The sequence below is a fragment of the Haemaphysalis longicornis genome, unplaced genomic scaffold, assembly GCF_048455015.1.
Source record: "Haemaphysalis longicornis isolate Haplotype H1 unplaced genomic scaffold, Haemaphysalis longicornis Haplotype H1 scaffold_77, whole genome shotgun sequence".
Taxonomy (NCBI): Eukaryota; Metazoa; Arthropoda; class Arachnida; order Ixodida; family Ixodidae; genus Haemaphysalis; species Haemaphysalis longicornis.
Genome location: NW_027526439.1, coordinates 413,970 through 429,943, shown reverse-complemented (window position 1 = coordinate 429,943; position 15,974 = coordinate 413,970). Strand labels below are relative to the sequence as shown.

The 15,974-nt window shown below is 47.5% G+C and overlaps 1 long non-coding RNA gene across 1 annotated transcript; it reads left to right on the top strand.

Moving 5' to 3' along the window:
- Positions 1-1,664: 1,664 nt before the first annotated feature.
- On the top strand, positions 1,665-15,239 carry LOC144148114 (uncharacterized). The gene is made up of 4 exons (XR_013317978.1): positions 1,665-1,903; positions 3,239-3,274; positions 12,926-13,534; positions 13,634-15,239. It is a non-coding gene; the product is annotated as an uncharacterized LOC144148114 (long non-coding RNA).
- Positions 15,240-15,974: the final 735 nt, after the last annotated feature.

The following is a 15,974-nucleotide window of genomic DNA, read 5'->3' as shown; positions in this document are numbered from 1 at the left end:
GTTTTTTGGGGAATGGAGTGGCGCGTCGACCTGATTAAACCTGGCCCAAAACCTCGAAGTGCACTGGAAACCAGGAAGCAACGGTCCGCTTTCTCATGCTCACTGACCTCAGCCTACTTTTTTCGGCATCAATTGTTGTTTTCTGTTGGTGCCGGACGCGTGTGTTGGCGTTGGATGATGCCGATGCCTGAAATTATCAAAAGTGCGCTGCATGGAATTTGGCTTGTCGAACATGGGTGTAATTCTTAGTTTTGTCCATTTCATACCCGTTTCGGGGTGTCCGTTTCTAGCCAGCCCTGATTGGATAAAAGCAGATGGCCTAATGGGATGCAGCGCATCCATTGGTCACGGGCCTCGTAAATGCAAATACGTCACTAGTGAAATAGACGTGAAGCGGACGTTTTCCAAACGGCCATATCTCAGAATTCCGCCACAGGTTTCGTCGAATGGCCATCGTATCGCTACAGCAATGTGTATTGCAGGACCGCCGTCACTGAACATCAAATTTATGGTACAGAAATCACACGGTCCCTCCAAACTGCATTTACGAAGACTTGCAAACTTAAGGCGGGATAAAATATTGACACAAGGCATAAATATATAACAAAGTCGCATTCATCAGAATCTGTTTAGAAAAAAAATGCTTTCGACCCTGCACGCAGAACGAAGAGCATTGTGTCTGAAAGAGTAATATTGGATGACATTTTCGTTGCGTTCGTGCAAAGATTTGCGGCCCAAAATAATGTAACAGCGTAAAATGCAGCTAAACTGTTATTTCTGTTAATATGCTGCAATTAAAAGATCTTGCGCAGATTGCTCAGTAAGAATCAGAGTCTGTGAGAAAACCGCAGAACTACTTCAGTTCTTTGCTCTTGCAGCCTTCACTTTTGTCGCGCGCTGTTTTGACCCCTCGCTATTTTGACGCTATGCTCTTTCGTTGCGTTCTCTTTTGTCGAATGCTATTTTAACGACATGCTGTATTGACGGTACTTTTCTGTCGGGCATGCGCTTTTGTTGCGGTGCAGTATAGAGACCTTACAATACGTGTACCCTCAAGTTTGCCTCCGTTTGAGTGTATAGAAGGGCCGCCATCCCCTGCAGTCGTGTACAATGTTCTTACTCATTCGTTAAACACTATGTATAGCCCTGCATTGTTTATCCGTTAGTTTTTAGCCATGTTTCACAATAATTGAGCAGTTACCATTGCGCGTTATGAGCTATTCTTGGTGTTGTCTATTCTTCTTTGCACGTTCGTTGCAAAGAATATCATTTTGGACCGCTACGAAGCTCCCTCAAAGTTTCTGCAGCTGCATGTATCTATTGAGAAAAGCTGGATTTGCGCACAACAATAGGCGATTCAAATAAACTCGGGCGAAATTTATAGAATACTCATTTTTCGCGTCAAAATGTACCTACCAATTCGGAGTAAAATTGGTGACGTCAAGCAACATAGACATTAACGCACCCTCTTTCAAGGTGGGAGATTCAGTACAATGGTTTTGCTATTTACCTAACGGGTGGGAAACGCCTTGAACTATTTCAGTCGCACAGAGGGCTGCAGTGAGCTGCCCGCCCAGCAAGCTATACAAAATGCACGCTTGAGTGATGGATTTTCTACCCTCGCTTCTCAATGCCTGTCAGAAAAGTCTGTTTTCGGTGACGTGTGTCAGTTGATCCGGACTCGGCAGAGCAATTTCGATGCCTCTTTCGTAGCCTTTTCATATCCAGGCTGCGAAACAACCCTAAAATCTACTTTTTTCAACACTTCACTCAAGCGATAACATTTTAAAGCCTATTCGTATGGAAACGCGCTTCCAAACTTAAGCCCCCGTCGAAGAGTTCCGCCCCGTCAGGCACCTAATGACGGCGTTGTTCCTGTCTTCGCTTGCACTTTCCCTGTTAGGTACGTGGCACGGCTTTGGTACATACTCGTCAGCAATTCCAGAGGTGCACTTCACAGCTGCGGTTGTGTGGTGCGTTAAGTGCTACGCAGAGCATACAAAAACTTGCAAGCTTGCATACTTTGTACATTTCAACGATTGTTTCATGCAAACTTGAGCTACTGTTTACCATTGTGACAGTACTTCAAAGGAACGTAGTACACAAAACGCACTTCAACGCACTGCAATGTACACGCAGGGTACACGATGGTAACGGTGTAATATTATGAAGAATACTACTTTTTTGGCAAGCACAAAAATTTTAGTAACGGCAACATGGCCACACTCACCTAGTTTGAAGCACCATCGTGTTTACAATCGTTCTAAAAGCCCCCTGCAAACTCATAATTGAATCATGTCAGGACACGTGAGCCCTAATTGTGGCGTTAGAAATTTTTAAACATTTCCCTTTTTCCTCGAGCATCGGATGTCTCGCTTTGGGTCCACGTCTGCGCAGCGCCTCGTCTTCCCGACGCTTGATAAGTTTCGCACCTGTCAATTTCTCTCTCCTCATTGTTAGCGCATTAACAACACCCTCGGGAGCTTCATCCGCTGACTTGGCTTCTTCCTCCGCATTTATTTGGGCACAAGAAATAGCAGAAAACGGAGGCACAAGAAATAGCATTCACAAAGGAAAATCACTCAACCCTCCACCATGCCTATGTAAGTGTTCTTTCTTGTGGCTTCGTATTTGTCGTGCTTTTTATGGCGTCCAATTTCTAAAAACAGCTGTCAAAATTTGTCAACTGAATTCATATGTTCCTGCAAATTTTCGGCCGCGTTTCAAGCCTGCGCATGTCGAAGCAGGTGAGGCCGAGGGAGTGAAACGTTGAGAACACATAGCGACGAGCTCTATTTTTGCGACGGTTCAGAATCCATTCCGTAGCGCCCTCTCTCGGCGACGCCTGAAGGTGCCTTCACCACTGCGGGTTTTCGCTTCTTTTTTGGTGTTTTGTTTCTGTTACACTTACCAAATTACAAAGACTGCTGACTCTATTTGGTTTTTTTTTAATAAAAACATACCGTGGAATCCGTCTTCGCCATTGGGCTTTATCTTTCAGGTTGCAGGGAAGGGAACTTGTAAGTTAAAGGGACGCGGGCGTTTCCTCCTATGAGCCGCTTGATCGTGTCGCAATAAAAAACAGAGCGCGGATGAAACATCAGTCGGTCTTACAACGCTGAACCCCACCTCCACAGTTGTTAGAAATATCTGACAGTTTTTCATTCGCATTGTAAGGATTGTGTTCGAAAGAATATTTCTTGACCATACTTCTAATATACCTGCATTTTTTTCGCAGCTGGTAATGCACTCGCTGTCGGCAATGGCGCTTCAAGTAAGTATGTATATACAGCCAGCGATATTTTTCTACTGCAACTGTCATATCTATTGCAACGAAGAGATTGTTACCTATCGGGTTTGTAACTATTCTTTTTCTGGTGTATAACGCGCAGACGCTTCACGGGCGATCAGGCCCGCCGTATTGGAGGGCTTCGGAATAATTTTAGCCACCTGAGGATCATTACCGTCCTCCACAATCTCGACCACACGGGCGTTTTTGCTTTTCGCCTCCACCACAAAAGCGACCACCGTGACCGGAAATTTTGTAAGCATTCGCTCTTTTCAGCATTCACCGAAGTTTTGCTGTCTTGTTATAGGAGTACATCTGCATTCCGGCCGGCGTAACTCAACTAGACAAACTAATATTTCGCATACACAACGAACAAAATGGTGGTAAAGTACAAAGAAATACGCAATTGGTCAGAGGGAGTTAATGAACAAACAAACATTCATAGTTTTGCGGTCTTCTGAAGCGTAAGTGTTTCAGCGTAAGTGTTGCAGCGCTCGGGAACTTTCGAAACGTCGCAAGGCAGTCCACATTTCCAGCCACGGCAAAAATAAATACAGAAAAATGAAGCATTGACCCTTCTGTACTTGCACTAACGTCTGCAACTTTAAGTGTGACTGTCTCATTAGGGGAAACAACTTGTCTGCCAGCGACATTATTTTTCTTCTTAAAACTGAAAATTCACATGGCCTTAACAAGCCACAAAATGGGCATGAGTAATGCTCATCATCATCATCAGCCTGCTCAGGTCCCCTGGAAGGCGAATTCCTCTCCCCATGACCTCCAACCGCTCCTGTCCTGTGCTGCTCGGTTGCACAGTTTACTTCCGGCGTTCCGTATTTCATCCCTCCATCGGATTAATGGTATTTCCCTTCTTCTAGACCCATCGCTTGGTATCCACTCAGTTATGCTCACTGTCTATTGGTTGTCCGTTCGTTTCACAACATGGCCACCCCAACTTCATTTTTTTTATTTGAAGTATAATATCGTCAATCCTACTTTGTTCTGTGATCCAGGCAGTTGGTTTCTTGTCCCTGAGTGTTATTAACGCAATTCGTTCCATGGTTCATTTGAGCCGACCTAAGCTTGCTGTCTGGTTGTTTTACAAGGCCCCAATTAACAGCACAGTATGTCATCACCGGCAGTACACAATGACACTAAATGTTCCTTCTGAGTGACAGAGGTACCTTACTTCTCATTATTTGGGAGTGCTTGACGGGTGTTCCCCAACACATACCTATTCTGCCCCAGATTTCTCTGTCGTGGTTGGGGTCAGCACTAAGCATCTGCCCGAGGTAGTTATATCGTTTTACTTCTCCTAAGGTTTCGTTTTGTAAGCTGAAGCACACGTTCTGGGCATTGTTATGTCTCATTACTTTATATTCATTCTTAATTATTTTAGCCCTACGGCCGTGCTTTCTAACTGTAGTTCCCCAAGCATTGTTGATATGTGTTCTGCACAAGACTATGCCATGCGCAAACCTAAGATAACTCAAGTATTCCTCGTTTACGCTTACTCCTATGTGTTCCCAGTCAATCTTTCTAAATAGCCCCCCCCCCCCTCCTGACATGCTGTGAAGCGTTCTGGAGAACTGGTATTTCCCTGTCTTACTCTATTTCGGATTAGAAATTTTTCACTTTGCTTGTCGAGGGTTATTCTGCCCGTGCATTCCTTCTATATGTCTTCTAGAAGTCTTAGATAGGTCTCCTCTATTCCCTGGTCTTTTAGTGCTTCCAGCATGACTGCGGTGAGTATGGAATCAAACGTTTTCTCGTAGTCTACAAATGCTATGTAACGGGGTTTAGTGGGCACTGCGGGATTTTCATCACTTGGTTGACGACGTGGGAGGAAGAAAGGAATAACTTTAATTGCACACCATGTCAGCGCTAAACGCGCTGAATGAGAGTGGATCCCCCTTCACAGGATTCCATATGCTGCCTTCGCCACCTGGCCCCTGGTAACCAGCCGTAGCTTATCCTCCAAGACGGGGCTGGACAGCAATATCTCCCATCGCTCGCTAGGGGTAAGGGTAGGATCTTAGTGGAGGAGTTGCTGATGAGGGGTGGGTGTTTTGGGCTGACGTCGCACTCTCCTATCATGTGGTGAAGAGTACCGAGCTGCTTGCATAACGGGCAGGTCTTGTCGTACTGATTTGGGAACATGCTATTCCGTAAGCGAGGGTGAGGGAAAGATCCTGACTGAATCTGTCGATACAGTACTTGCTGCTCCCGCGGGAGTTCCGGGTGCGGGGCGGGACGTTTCTGCCTATTGTCTCGATAGTGCCGCACTATCTCTCTATAGGTCACCATAGGTTCACCTCTGGCCTCCTCCTCAGCCGTTGCCCTGTACGTTAACGCGCGGGCTGTCGGTGGGCAAACTCATTGCCCTCCACCAAGGAGTGGGCTGGAACCCATAGTAACTCAACATGGCTCTCTGGAGGTGTTCTGTCTCTCAGGAGGCGAAGTACCCGCCGGGACACCCAGCCTGACTGGAAGTTCCTGTACGCCTGCTGTGAGTCGGTGACAACCTTGGAAATTCCCGGAAGGGTCAGGGTTAGGGCAATTGCCAACTCTTCCGTTTCTTCCACATCTCTGATTTGAAACGATGCGCTTGTCAGCAGCTCACTCCTAGTTGTCACCACCGCCACTGCTCTGGTCGTCCCCTTGTTTTTGGAGGTTTCCGTGAAGACGACACCGTCTTCGCTCTCCAGTAGCCTGTTCAGGGCACGAGCCCTAGCCTCACGCCTGCCGCCATGGTGATCCGGATTCATGTTCTTTGGGAGAGGCTTGGTCTTGATTGTGTCTAGCCATTTGTCCGCAAGCTGTTCTCGATCGGTCAGCTCTGCCACGCTCCAGCCGATTCTACCCAGGATACGGCGGCCCGCCTTAATGTTATTCAGCCTCTATTTTTGGCTGGATAGGTGGCCCTAAACCAGCTCGTCCACTGTATTGTGTAGGGCCATCTGGAGGAGCTTGCTCGTCGACGCACTCATGGTAACTCCGATGGCTTGTTTCACTGCCTTGCGTATTACTGTGTCCACCTGGCTCTTTTCTCCCTTGTTCATTAGGAGGTAAGGTGTGGCGTACGTTATTCTAAACACCACAAAGGCTTGTACCAGCCTCAGGCTGTCGTTCTCCTTCAGTCTTTTCCACCTTGTTGCCACCCGCCGAAGCATGTACAGGATCTGTCCTGAGGAGTGCATAAGCTTGCGCACAGACGTAGTGGCCTTGTTGTCTGCCTGGATGGTGAGCCCCAGAATCCTAACACTGGGCCCTCGAACGAGGTCTTCGCCCTCTAGGACCACCTTCACGTCTTCCTTCTGTGTCTTGGGCGCCCGAGGGCAGACAACCACCAGTTCAGATTTTTTAGGCGAACATCGCAGTCCACACTCCTTCGCGTATTTGCTAACAACATCTGCGCCTGCTTGCAGCGTATCTTGAATCCACCCTAAGGAGCCCGCCTTCGTCGTCCAGAGCAAAATGTCGTCGTCGTAGAGTGCGTGCCCCAAACCATCGACTACTCCGAGCGCCTTGGGCAGGCCTAATAGTGCCATATTAAAGAGAAGAGGTGACAGGATGGATCCCTGTCGGGTCCCCTTACTTCCCAACACTGTGGGTGCAGATACCTCTTCCCCACCTTGATTCGAGCGCTGCGGCCTGTCAGGAAATCCCGCACATAGTTGTATGCCCGCTCTCCGCAGTCTGTGTCCTGAAGGTTGGCTAGGATGCTAGCGGGGGGAGACGTTGTCAAATGCTCCTTTGACGTCCACCGCCAAGATTGCCCTAGGCGATTGCTTGGTGGCTTGTTTCATGACCTCTTCCTTCAGTTGCAGCAGTTCGTCCTGCGTGCTTAACTGCCTCCGAAATCCGAACATAGAGTCCGGCATCTGATCAGTGCTGTCCAGATGTTTTTGCAGCCTATTCAACACCATTCTTTCCATACCCTTGCCCACGCAGGACGTGAGGGAAATCGGCCGTAAGTTATCTATGTTTGGTGACCTCCCAGCCTTGGGGATGAACCGGACTTCCGCCTCCTTCCAGCTGCCTGGCAACACGCCGCTTTCCCAGGCACTGTTCATGTGTCCAAAGAGCCCTTGTCTGGATTTTTCGCTCAGGTTGTTGAGGAGTCTGTACGTAATAATGTCCGGCCCTGAGGAAATGCGTTTATTACTTTCAGAAATGGCCGTTCGGAATTCAGAGTCGATGAAAGGCTTCTCCAAGACCTCATTAGAGGTGCCTCTGTACGGCCCAGGTTGCTACACACTCTTCTCCGTATTCAGGTACCTGTCTTTGAGTTCTTCCATTAGTTTCTTCGCACCTCCTGCGTAGTTGCTTAATGTGCACGCCATGATTCGGTTAGTAGCGCTTTTGCTGGCCAGTGGGTCTATGAGATGGCGGAGCAATTGCCACGTCTTACGGGTAGAGAGTCTTCCGCGCAGATTGTCACAGAGGCTGAGCCAACTCTCTTTACACACGACGTGGATATGACCTATGATTGAGTACCCTTTCTTAAAACCAAGCCTGCTCTTTGGGTTGATGCAAATCCCTGCTCTCACCTATGCGGCTGACTAAAGCTCGTAAACAACCGCGAGTAGGCTTATGGGCCTGTTTTTCTTGAGGTCCTTGAGATTTCCCTTCTTATAAATCAGAATAATGTTGTCGTTTTCCAGACTATGGGCACTTGTTGACTCTTCCCGCATTCTGAAAATAGTATAGCAAGCTTTTTCAGTACAATATCTTCTCCCTCTTTGAAAAGATCTACGGATGAGCAGTCGTCACCCTGCAGCTTTTCCTATTTTCATGCATTTGCGGGCCTTTCCAACTTCCTCATTACTTACTAGTGGGACATCACAAGTTGAGCTTGTACACTCCGTAGTTACCCCTGGTATAAATGTAAGCGTACGCGTAGTTCTCTAAGTTTCCTACATCTCCAATCACCCTCCCAAAGGCGCAGTAGTTACCTCCTGCCCTTCCATTTCTTCAAAACTTCGTGTGAAAGTCAAACAAGAAAACGTTGGAATTTTCAGCTTCATTTCGTTAGCGAGGTGAGCACCAAATGCCTTGTATTATAGACTGCATGACGATGGAGCGCTGATTCGTATCAACAGTTTTTCGTTGTGAAAACAAGCAGTTTTAAATAAGTAAGATTTACGCACAGCTATGCGGCACTGGCGGACGTATTTTTACTGAAGCATCTGGCATTTAGCGCAGACGATTATGTAGTAGCGTAGTTTTGTTTCATCAAAAAAACGATGCCGATTTTTTTCCACGAGCGTACAACTTGTACCTATCTTGAACCAATTATGCAAGAAAATCTTCAGACCAGACATCAAAGCTCTGGTATACCAAACTTTCTGATCAGGCTAGCCAAGACCCCTTTTTACTGAGGGACGTGTGCGAGCATTTGAAAGTAATCATGTACAAAAAAAACTGTCAGGCGTTACATCCACCCCGCAACCTACGTCAAGATTGCAGTCGAAAGTGTGTTTGTGCATCGTGTTTTCTGTGCAACACTTTTGTGTTTCTCCTGCACAAAAACAACTCTAGTTTTCCGCATGTATTGGAGTATAAGCAGAAGCATACAATGTGTTACCCAGGCTGTTATCTATCAGTTATTTACGATATCCTAATTTCTTTTCCTTCTGGCAACCTTTACAGGAGTCAGTTGGTTAATGGGGGCCTGCGTACACACGCTAAACCGGCTACAGGAAGATCCTTCCCTATTACCTGCCCCAGTTGTGTGGAATAAATCACTTTAAATAATTAATTGTAACCAAGAGAATCAGTGAGGACGCCCCTTTAGGCATTTTCTCAACTTCGAAACAGATACTTGTATGGTACTGGTGCGCTTTGGAAGACGTTCTAGAAACAGCGATTAGTTTTGTCCAGTTGGAGTGTTAACCTTCTAAGACTTTTTAGCAGCGAGGCTGTTTCGCCAACAATAATTTTCGTGTCAGCAGTCAAAAAGAGCAACAAGGTGCCAAGCGCGCGCACGCGAGCGCGGTCGTCGCTGCGACCGCCGGGCAGTTAACAAAACCCAGAAAATACCTAGCGCTCACGTGTGCGTGCCTCGCGACCACCTCCCAGCGTCTCCTGCGCACGTTTGTCAAGCCAAACATACCCGTTTAAGGAGATTAACCAAGATTTCAGTGACCGCCCGGCAGGTAAGAAAACCAAGAAAATGCCGAGCGCTCGTGTGTGCGCGCTTCGTGACAACAGCCCAGCGTCCCCAGCACCCACTTGTGAAGCCAAGCATACTCATTTAGTTATATTGGCCAAGACTGGCCAAAACAAATCCAGCGTTCGCAGTACTCTTGGCAACATATGCTCGTAACGAGAAAGACACGTCATAGTGTACGCCCCTGCAAGGTGATGTCCAGCTATTATCACTTCCAGAAAAATGAAAGAAGCTCACACTTATAGCAACAATTATGGAGTAAAGGTCATTGCGGCAGCGAAGAAAATGCAAATGGGCTGCAATCGTGGACTCAAACCTTCGTGATGGTCGTGAAGTTCGCGTACAGCTTCGCTACCTTCAAGGTTTACGCATTAGTGTGAGCTACTTCAAATGTTTTTATATGGCAGTAGCGCTCCTATGAAAAGGGGTCTGCTGGAAAGTTTGCATGGCACGCAAACGCCAGGTTTTATTCGACCAGAATTAAGGGAAATCCCCAAGGTGGAGTAGGTTTCTACGCAAGAAAGTTTGACATACACCTCAATGCAGCCGTATGGCTACGAAGTAAAATTGTATAGATTTCTCAGAAATTTTGGAGTTGAAGCAAAATTCGTCCTGGTCCAGGATTCGAGCCCGGGACCACCTCGAGCCCGGGACCACTCTACCAAGGGAGCTAACCAGAACGCTAGCAGTTTGTAGCGCGAGAGCGAATGGATCAACAACTCGATGTTATTGGCAGGTGTTAATCGGCAGGTGTTAATGGGCAGGTGATGGACAGGTCGATTAACACTTGTCCTTCACTTCGAGTTGATCAATTTGCTCTCGCGCTACAAACTGGCTAGCTCAGTTGGTTGAGCGACTGCTCCGGTTAAGCGGTGGGGCCGGGTTTCAATCCTGGACCAGAACGAATTTTTCTTCAGCTGCGAAGTTTGTGAGAAAGTTGTCCAGCTTTCCTTTGTAGCCGTATGGCTGCATTGAGGTGGATGTCAAAACTTCCTTCGTACGTACGCTACATTTTATACGTTGTTTCGTACACTGTCTAACCGGGAGCACCACCTGTTCCTTAATGGAAGTCTGGGCGCTGTATTGATGCATGAGGGATAAAAAATCCCGCGATCAGTCTTAGTCGGCGGATAACGATTTGAGGCGCCACAACTGGCACCACTGTAGAGTTCATTTCGTCGCTTGCGAAAAGGAATAAACGCCCAGAAGAAGAAACATTTCATAAAAAGTGCCAGTGGATTCAGAATAACTGCAGGCGTTGCACCACTGACACTTTCATTGCCCTTAATTAGGCTAGCAAGATTCATGACGACTACATGTGTGGAGGTTTGACTGCGTGAGAGCGCGAGAACAGACACCTTTAGACAACTTTAGTAGAGAGCAGACAACTTTAGTAGAGAGAGCAGACAACTTTAGTAGAGAGCAGACTCTGATACGCGATGAGTGGCTTGAGAACAAAGCCTTGGTTGAGTCCCTAGTCCAGCAGATAAATTAGGAGACAATTGCAGACTCGACAGCGGGAGAGTGTAATAACGGACGCGCATGCGACAGAAACTTGCAACAGCAGTGATGACTAGTACAAAACCTGCAACCAGAACGACTAGTTTGGCCGCAGAGTATGAGTAAGGTGGACTTTTGGGCGAGTTGCCGCTCAATTCCACCAGTGTAAAGCGTAAAATTTGGGCGTCCCCCCTTCGTCTGTAGTCCACATTTCGCGCTTTACACCTGTGGGTATGAAAGTCAAAGTCATATGAATACTGTGCACTACAATTTGAGGCTAACGTACTTATAGCTTCATGGTGGGGTCCAAGCAATTTTAGTACGAAAAGAAACTGAGCGAAATATTTCAAACCACTAGAAATTCAGCCGGTATCTTAAAAAATGGGGTTGCTGTGTACCTTGAATAAGTGTCTCTTCTAGAAGCGTTAATTAAATGAGCCGCACCCTTACTTACTTGTAACAGCGGTTATATCTAAGCGTCTTACCTGGAACACCCTAACTTGGAGTTGGAAACTATTAGCCACAAGAAGCCAAAATGGTATTGCTGTTCTATCCTGTAATTACCTATTCGTTTGCCCCTCTTCTTCTGAATATTTGAAGTTGATGTTCTTAATATTGCAAGTGTACTACGTGTGTACTAACTAACGTGTGTACTAACGTGTGTACTAGTTTTTAACTACGTGTGTACTAGGTGTTTTTTACTAAGTTGTATTGCGCATATTTGCATTCCTTCCCACCTGCAATGTTCCGATGTGTCACTTCAAATGACTTTTTTTTTGTACATTCTCTTCTTTTTTTCTTTAGTGACATATATCGTGTTATTTGCTGTTCCGTTAATTCAAAGTTCATTCAAAGTTTGATGTTCCCTTACAGTTCTGTCGCGACACTCACCCTTTGTTACCCCCCTTACACAATGCCCTGCAACAAGGGCCTGTAAGGTATTTTTAAATAAATAAATACTGAACCTAATTTGATCGCCTACAATGCCGGTATTTTTTTACTATTGCGTTTGTACCGCGAAGCTGAAGTAGCCTACACCCCCTCCACTTTCCTCACCCCACCCTCGCCCCATGGATTTTTTATGGTCGTTGCCCGCACCTCCCAGAGGCCAATGCTCCACCAATTTAACCCCAGCCGCAACAGAATTTCGCTTTGTGCTGCTGAGCATCAGGACGCAGGTTTGATTTCCGGCCTCAGCGGCCGCTTTTCTTATGGAGGCGACAAGCAAAAACGCCTCTGTGTACGAGATTTCGTCGCACGTAAGAGATCCTTAGGTGGTCAAAATTACTCCCGAGCCCTCCACTACGGCGCGCCTCATCGCATGCGTTGCGTCGGCTCGTTAAACCCTACAATTAATCAATAACAGAATTCCGCTGCATTTTTCTGTATGCTTGTATGTATGCGAGTGCTTCCAACCTTTAGCAGTAGTAGCCAACGTCGCTCCGGCAACTTCGAGACGAAGGTACCCTTTGTTTTACTTTCCGCGGAAGTGACACGAGCGTCTACGGCTGGTAAGAGCAGTCCACTCCTATGAGTCCCCGTATGCTATTTGGAACCAATATAGACAAAACAGAGAGCCTTCTGCATGTTGGATATAAGAATTTAAAATGAGGGGCTCGATGGATGAACATAATAAGAAAGCCAACAGTGAAGAATGGCAATGAGGGAATTTCGCTCTTATAGTGTGATTGACAAACAGGCAGTTGTAAGATACGAATACAATGGGTACGTATGAGATATGGCTCGGTTTCAGCACATTTTATATCATCCTAGCTCCTTATTGTATCCTACCAATAGTCCGCATTCTGTGACATTATCGCGCTTTGTGTGCGCATTCTGAACAGTTGCAACAATTAAAATTCCCGTACCATGTCGAAGAGCTTTACTAATAATTTTAACTTATATTTAAAAATGTCATCTCGCAGTTATGTACCATATTTTGTGTTGTATTGTTTCCGCAGATGCAGGTGGCGGAGCAAAGCAATTACCCAATCGCGGGGTCATCACTGATGTCAGAGCACCAAGGAGAAGCTTTCCTGATACCTTGCCTCAAGGCCCTAGCGGAACCTTCCAGGGCCCTCGCACTCGAGGCGATGGCGGAAGGAATCCTGGACCGAATAGCGGCGTAAACGGCGGAGTGAGATTGCCCGAAGCCAGATTACCTGGCTTACAAGGCCGCAGCAGAATATATGGCAATCCTGGTGGAAATCCGTTCTTCGAGAACCCCGGGTATGATACTAATACCGACGTTCTTGCTGGCGCTCGTAACCCGGACAGTCCCGACAACATCTGGTCTCCAGAAGAAAGTCCCGGAGGGTACTCCGAAAGCGACGTCTTAGCTGGCTCCTTCAATCCTGACGCTAACCCGCCTGATAGACCTAGAACACCTGACGTCAACAGCGAAGGTGCTCGGGGCACCCCAAGCAGCAGTGGTCCCGTTCCCACCGGAACAGTACCTATCGGGCCTGGAGGCAGTGGCGTCTTAGCCGGCTCCACGAACCCGAATGAAGAGCCTCCACCCTCTCCTGCGTCAGAACCAGACGCGCCACCTTCTGGAGGCAGCTCGCCAGGTAAAGTTGTATTCTTAAATGCGGCAGATGGTGACACGTTTGACTGAATCGCTCTTCATTACTCAATTACTGGCGTTAATTCACTGGATGGTCCCGCAGGTGCGCCAGGACCACCTGGTTCTTTACGTGGAGCTGGAAGGCAGCCAGTTGGCCCCGGTTCTCCCGGAACAAGTGGTACTCTTGCAGGACCCCCGAGCCGCCCCCGCGTGCCCTGGAATGGAAATCTAGGCAGAGGAACCAGCCCGCCAAGAGGTTCAAGGCCACCCGGCTCTTCACCTGGAGCCGCAGGGCAGCCAGTTAGCCCCGGTTCTCCTGGAACAAGTGGTACGCTCGGAGAGCCGCCGAGACGCCCCAATTCGCCCTGGAACGCAAATCCGCGTGGACGGAGCAACTCGCCAAGTGGTTCACCTTTGCCCCCAGGCGCACGTTCACCCACAAGGCCCGGTTTACCAAGACCAAGGCCTGCTGAGCCGCGCCTTATTATTATACTGCGCCGTCGACTCCAGAGGCAGCGCCAACCTAGATTACGTGCCGGCGGTAGACTGCGGTCTAGAGGAAGAACTGCAGTCCGTGCGCTTGCCCGATGGCGCGCCCGGGCGCGGTTGCGGGCTCGGGCTCGGGCTCGGGCTCGGGCTGCAGCTTGGGCGCGCTTTCGAGCGCGGTTGCGAACCCGCCTGCGCGCTGGCCTTAACTTTAATATCGGTTTTGGCGTGGGGCTGGCTGCAGGGGTTGGTGGTGCTGCTGAAATTGAGGGAGGGGCAGGCGCAGGGGGAGAAATGGTTGGCAGGGCAAGAGCAGGGGCCAGAACACGAGGTGGTGACAGATCCAGTGGCTATTTTGATGGCTTCGGTGAAGATTGGGGAAGCTTCGAAGGTATATAAGACCCAGGGGTGCCTCGTATTAACTGACACTCCGAAAATATTTCAGTCATTGTGCGAGAGTGGCAGGTGAATGTGCCCAAGAGGTACAACTTCAAAGTCCTGTTCGTTCAGAATGCTCATTCTTTAAGAGCAGCTAACACACTCAAGAATTTTGTTTCATACATATTGAAAGGGACAGGACAAAAACTTCAGGTTGTTTGAACAGACTCCGGTAATATAATTATTTATGGGAATGCGTTCACATGTGCTCAGTTCCTTTTTGATAACGGAAGTCTTTAGGTTTTTTTTAGCCAACAAAAAACAACTCCTTTAAATAAACCAAAACGTGTTGAGCATATTGTTTGTAGCATTTTTTTGTTTTTGTATATACGATATCCCAATTTTCGACAAAAGCATGCAGTCTAGACTTTGTTTTGCAACGAGGGTATTCTTTGCAACGAGTGGAGTTCTTTGGGGCCTAATAATGCTGCTTTAATTTAAAAATATGTACTTCGGACATATTCTTGAGGACATAACCACTGCGCAATATTCAGGCTCCATTGTATTTTGCAAGACCCGCGTGCACTGAATTTACATGCTAGCTAAAATAAAAAACAGTGTCTCCATTTTAAAGGAAATTTAAGTCACTGAACTGTGTGGTTACGAGCTCCCCTAGTAACAGAGCACGCGCTTGTGTAAGATATGTATGCAGGCCCCTTACACAGGGTGTTTCAGGGCAGACCTTAAGTAATTTTAAAAAGTAGGCCTTAGGAGATAAAATTGTTTTTCTTGCACGGGGTGATCTGGGGCCGTTGCGAACGCAATAAAATGAGTTCCAACTGCTATTTACGGCAGCAATTAATTCATTTCACTGCAGAAGAACGGAAAGTTGGGCTAGTTAGTATGTGTTCATCTTGGGGGAAAACAAAAGCGCTCAAAAAACAGGGACGAAGGAAGACGTAGACAGCACGGCGCTTATACAAGCGCCGTGCTTTCTACGTCTTCCTTCGTCCCTGTTTTTTGAGCGCTTTTGTTTTCCACCAAGATGAATTCGTTTTTTGTTGGAGGTGGGCGGGTGATTGTAAAGTGAAAATTGTACATTGATCATCAGTGGAACCGATATCCAGCGTTAGATTGGCGAATATGTAATTGCCCGCAGAAGTATGGTCTGAGTAGTTCAGTCCTCCGAACGTGCGCTTCTGGAGATCGGCAGCTGCAAAGTGCCACAAAGCCATGCCCCTGTGTTGACGTCACTTGTCAAACGTACGCCGCGCTTTACCAGAGCGGAGGCGCACGCTCGCGTAGCTCCGCTCTAGCCCGCCCGCGATAAAGCACGGCGTACTCTTAACGTGTGACGTCAACTCGGGGCATGGCTTTGCGGCACTTTGCAGCTGCCCGATCTCCAGAAGCGCACGTTCGGAGGACTGAACTACTCAGACCATACTACTGCAAGCAATTACATTTTCGCAAATCTAACGCTGGATACCGGTTAGACTGATGATCAATCTACGCATTTTCTTGCTTTATTTCTTCTGAAAACGCATAAGGGGGGAGGGAGGAACCTCTTAAATGTAAACTGG